Here is a 6,000-nt window from a genome sequence, read left to right as displayed (position 1 = left end):
AGGGTCTCAAAGGCCATCACACAGTGACACACAACCTTAAACAAGGCCATCCCTTCTAATAGTGCAAATCCCTGGGCCAAGAATATGCAAACCATCACAGTATATAACGAGTTGAACATGGTTTTTTTTTCTTTGAGTTTGTTTATACAGTGAATTACATTTATGGCATTACATATACTTTACCATCCCTGCATTCCTTGGATGAAACCTACTTGATTGGGATGGGTGAATATTTTGATGTGTTCTGGGATTTAGATTGCTAGAAATTTATTGAGTATTTTGTAATAGGTATTCTTATGGAAAATTGATCTTGAGTTCTCTTTGATAGGTGTTTTTGTGCAACCCTGCGGGGAAATCAACCAGTTATACCTCCCCCACCCATTTGTGGTTTTATTACCTAGTAACATCCTCTCCTCTTGGTAGTCACATGACCAGCAGGACTGGCAGAGACTTTCCACCACCCAAATCCAGAGCACTGGTCCAGGAAGCATGGACAATCTGACTATGGCTCCAAAAAAAATCCTTGTGTGCCTCGATGTACCCATCCCCATTCCTGTGCCTTTTTTTTTTTTTTTTTTTTTTTTTTTTTTTGGTTCTTGTGCTTAAACGTAGCATGTATCTGTAGAACAGAGTTCTTAGCCATCTTCTCCTGCTTGAAGGCTGAGGAACCCCGATGTCCCAGAATTAATAAACCTCTTGCTGATTGCATCGAATCTCGGCTCTGGTGCTCTTTGGGTATGAATGGATCTTTGGTGGTATTCCTTTGGGTCCAATAGTATCTATATAGAAAATTGTCCACTTTCTCCTGATGTTCAAGTTTTGTTTAGTGTAGGTGTATGGAATTGGATCTCATAATTATTTAATATTTTCTGTTTCTGTTGTTTTGTCTCCCTTTTCATTTCTGATTTCATTAATTTCGAAACTGTCACTCTTCCCTCCGCTGACTCTGGCTAAGGGATTTTCTACCTAGGATATTTTCTCAAAGAACTAGCTTCTGGTTTTGTTCATTCTACATAGAGTTTGTTTTTGTTGTTGTTGTTGTTGCTTTGTATTTGTTTTGTTTGATTTTTCATTTTGTTTTTCTTTTTTGTTTGTTTGTTTGTTTGTTTCTATTGGTTGATTAGAGCACTGAGTTCAGTATGCCGTGCTGTCTAATCCTCTTGGGTGTATTTTTTCCTTTTTGTTCTAGAGATTGCAAGCGTGTTGTCAAGCTGCTGCTGTACTCTCTCCAGTTTGATTTTGGAGGAACTAAGAACTTTGAGTTCTCCTCTTTACTCTGCTTTCATTGTGTCCCATAAGTTTAGGTATGTTGTGCCTTCATTTGCATTAAACTCTTAAAAGTCTTTAATTTTTTTCTTTCTTCCTTAACTAATTATGTTGTTGTAATATTATAAAATATAAAATGGTTGTCTTTTACTCCCTCTAGATCCAGCATTTGGGTCTTTCTTACTTACAATTGGGTATTTCTTATTTACATTTCAATTGTTAGTACTTTTCCTTGTTTCCAGGCAAACATCCACCTACCCCTTCAACTCCCCTTCTATATGGGTGTTCCCCTCACCATCCTCCTCACATAACCGCCCTCCTTTCAACAATCCCGTTCACTGGGGATTCAGTCTTGGCAGGACCAAGGGCTTCCCGTTCCTCTGGTGCTCTTAATAGGCTATTCATTGCTACCTATACAGTTGGAGCCCAGGATCAGTCCATGTATAGTCTATGGGTAGTTGCTTAGTCCCTGGAAGCTCTGGTTGGTGGCATTGTTGTTCCTATGGGGTCTCAAGCCCCTTCAAGCTCTTTCAGTCCTTTCTCTGATTCCTTCAACAGGGGTCCCTGTAGAGGGCCGCAATACGTTCGCCACCACTAGATGGCGCTGTCTTCCACTGCGCCCCACGTGGTAGGTCAGGATAGACTCCGCCATTACAAGATGGCGCCAACCTTCGCTGCGCCAGCCGGCCCCCCCTTTTCAGGTAGTTAACTGTGCGCATGTGCAAGAGTGCCTTCGTGCCAGGTCTTCACCCACTCCGGGGCGTGCCTTATGAGATCATGGGTAACAACCAATCAGGTGTGGGTGCGCTGCACGAGGGTTTTTTAAGCGCCCCCATGTTGGTGCGGCGTGGCTTTTCCTCTTCTAAGATTAATAAAGTGGTCACAGTAAGGATTTCTAATGTCCCCGTGCTCCTTGCTGGCGAAAAGTCGCGCGCGGGACATTTGGTGCCGAGAATCCGGGACACAGAAAGCTACATCATCGCCGGTGCCAAGAGGAAGCCTCCGTTTCACGGAAGAAATCCAGAAGCTGTGGAATGCAGGTAAAAAGAACTCTGAGAGACAATGTTTAGCCCTGATCTGCTCCAGCTCAGTCCCCTGCCGGACATGGCAGGTGCCGCTATGGTTGCTCTGGCAACCCTCGAGTTGTTTCTATTGACCTTTGAGTTTCTAGCTACCGCCAAACGGCGTCAGAGGTCGCGTGGGAACTGCCCAGCTGTAACAGCAAAGCGGAGAGTGTTGGGGGAAGGGCGAAAATCGTCAGAAACAGAGGATAGTGAAAAGTTGCAATGAACTGATCGATCTCAAGCACCAGGCCCCCCTGCGGTCTTACCACCGCCAGGGGTGAAAAATTGGGGAAAGAATGCCCCGGGTGAGAAGGGAGGAGGAAAAAGGAACATAGTATTTGGGGAGAAAAACTTTGTCTTAGTGCTTATGAAAGGTGTAATTAAGCTCCCGCGCCGGCTGTGGGGACGCCGCGGCGTCCGGGCGCTGACGCGACAGCTTTACAGAGTCACACTGATCAGATTTGATAGAGGCAGACTGCCTGAAAATTTATTCAGGAGAATCAAACAAAAGGACATCTCAGTGCCCGTACACAGCCTGATAGAGTTAATGTAATTGGGTTGTGAGTAAAAAACTCAGGGCTGTGTTTCACTTCCATACCATTGGCGAATGTCGGTCGTTCTGTTCAGATAATATCTCTCAGTATCTTACAGAAATTGGGTTTCAACACGTTGGTGGACTAGTCCAGGAATTGAGACAATCCATCGCCCATATCAACTCCACTCGAGTGGATAGTCGCCGTGAACACCATCTGGCTTTTTCCCCTCTTTGTCTATTGTTTGTCTCTGGTGCACCAGGATGTCCCCATGTCTGTCAGTGTATGTCTGTGGTTTTTGTTTCTCGTTGTCTAAAAGTTTTATGTTTCATGTTCAAAAGAAAAAATGGTAAAAACTTTATCTGCCGGTCGTGCACACCTTGACTTGGTTTTAACTCGTTTCAAAAAGGAACAAATGAATAAAAAAGTTTCAATCAGGTTTTTAAAGCCCTGTGCCTGGAGCCAGGTGTCTAGATTAGCTGGAGAAGCTGACCAGAAGCTAAGCGTCTACACGAGCTGATCTTAAAAGCGCCAACAGCTTCTTCATACAAGAGTTGATAGCTGTTTCTCTTAAAAAAATCCTTGACTTATTACTTGACTCAACAGGTGACAAGGTGCTTCTCTTAAAATCATAGGTAAAAGGGTAAAAATGATGTTTGGTCTATATATTAAAGATAGGTGTAGCCACTTCAATTTTGTTTCTCATTGGTTTTATATGTATAAATATGCTCTACTTGCCTTGGTTATGGACTATTGGCTTTCAAGTTATTGGATATGGTTAAAAAGGTATAATATTGGTAACAGAAAGTTGACATAAAGCTGGTAATCTGGATGGAGTCATTCTAGATAGCGTGTGACATGGGCCAACCTAGGCAGACAGGTCTAAATTTAGGTAATATTTTTATGGAACTCTTATCCTAGAAACCAGGCTTCTAAAAGAATTTAGGACATTGTCCCTTGTTGAGGTATTGGAGACCACACCATTGTGAGTCCAAATGTAAGAATTGACAGTCAAACTTTGTAACATAATAGATAGACCTGGGGTGCCTTGGAGACTAGATTGTTTGTTGGAGGTTGAGTTTTGCTTTCCAAAGTTGTGGCTTGCCCTGAAGTTATCTGTATTCTAATGCTAATTTCCACTGCCCAGAGAACAGCTGCCTAGTCACATACTCAGAATTCAGGTGACCTCATGGCTGTGTTCTGGTGTTACAAGGAGAACTTAAAGATTGTGATCTAGGATTGCCAGTGTTACATTGACTAACTCAAACTTATTTTTAATTAAGGAAAAATCAAACAGGTAGAGATTTTTACAGGATTTATAAGGATTGATGAGGTTTTAGAACTTGTGAGAGCATTACAGCCAGTTTCCTTACTCCAACTGCCATTTCAAGACCGATTTAGAGGATTGATTTTATACAATTTGTTTTCGTCATAACAATTGTGAGTTTTCATTTCGTGAGCTTGCTTATAGTTTTAGAGAGCCCATAAAGTGATATCATTAAGAATGGCTAACAGACTCATATTAGGTAATTTTGTTGCTTCTTCAGTGTAAGAAGTTAGAACTTAAATCTTTCAATGTACATGGAAATTTTTATTACAAACCTTTGCTCTCAAAATGAGCTTTAATATTTGGGGAGTAGCTGTTACACTACTCCAGATAAGAATATTTAAAGCTAATTTTAAGCTTCTAAAGATATGTTAATTGGCTAAGTACCTCACCTTACCAGAGGACTTAGGTCTTTGTTATGCACATTGGAGATAAAGCTTCAGCTGTGTTAGTACAGAGTTCTGGACTGGAGTCATGGAAGTATTTTAAATAGAAACCTGGTAAAACATATCTTATTCCAAACAACAGTTAATTGGTTACTACTAAATACTGATATTTGGCCTATTACATATACAAATTTTTCGGACAAAATTGATAATTTTACTCTTTACATGCTTTTGTACTTCCTACATATTTGTGCGTACAACCCATAGGAAATGCGCTTAGTACATTTAAAGGTGGTTCATCTAATGAAAAGGCTACATATATGATTAGATCACTTGTTTATTCTCTTGAGTTTCTATTGCTTCAACACAGATTATTAAATTCCATGCTTTATCCGCTGTTTTTAATATGTTAAAAAATCATGCTTTCTATTCATATACTGATAGCCAATGTGTGGCTTGTGGTTTACAATTGATTTCAATTACTTAATGCTTTATTAGAGGCAAGTTTTCTACATGAAATCAGTGAGTGATTTCAGTGTAAATGTCTGACAACTCACTGTCCCTTCAGTGCTCTGGCTCAGACAACTAAACAAAACCATAGACCCAGCTCTTTAAAAATGGTAATAGAGTTGATAACACACCCTCACGAAAAGAGGAAGACTCCATTTGTTTACTTTCAACTCCCAGTCTCACCCTGCCAGCTCAGAGATTTCTAGGACGACTGAATCTGGACAATATTTACAAGATTTGACATTTCTAATTAATGCTTATGTTTAGGTAAATAAAGTTTGTGAGGTGCTAGAAAAATGGCTTAGTGGTTAAGAGCACTAAATACTGTTCCTTTATAGGACATTTAAAAATTCAAACTGGATTGCCTGGGCTCCTTAACAAGGGAGAACTATCTACCAGACAGATTATAGGCCTTACATAAGAACAATTAGTGAAAAAATCTCATTCTTTATATATCCAATACAATTATGCTGGAGACAATAATTTGGTATACAAGTCAATTTATAAATACAAGTGTTCAGTGTCCTCAACTTAATCCTTGAGGACTTACCTTAATAAATAATATCTTTACTATATCTTAATAAATAAAAAGGGGGAGTTATCCCTGTATGCTAAATAATGCTACTTTTATTTCAATTTTAAAAATTTGGATGCCAAAGTTTATGGCACCCTACAACTAGGCATACTTCTGCCTAGGTGAAATAGAGAGATCCACTTATTGACATGTTCTGAAGGATTAAAATTAATAATAAGCCGCCTAGCTACCCAAAAAGAAGAGGTAGGGTCTGTGAGAACATGAACTTTTCGCCCCTCCCTTGCTGTGCAATGGTTCCCGGAACATTCTTGCATGAAAGGTTTCCTGGAACAGCCACAATGACCCATAGCCTCCGGCCACAATGGTCCAATGGCCCTGT

The sequence above is a fragment of the Rattus norvegicus genome, chromosome 3, assembly GCF_036323735.1.
Source record: "Rattus norvegicus strain BN/NHsdMcwi chromosome 3, GRCr8, whole genome shotgun sequence".
Lineage (NCBI taxonomy): Eukaryota > Metazoa > Chordata > Mammalia > Rodentia > Muridae > Rattus > Rattus norvegicus.
The sequence above is the reverse complement of the archived record's forward strand: the minus strand, read 5'-3'. Positions refer to the sequence as shown.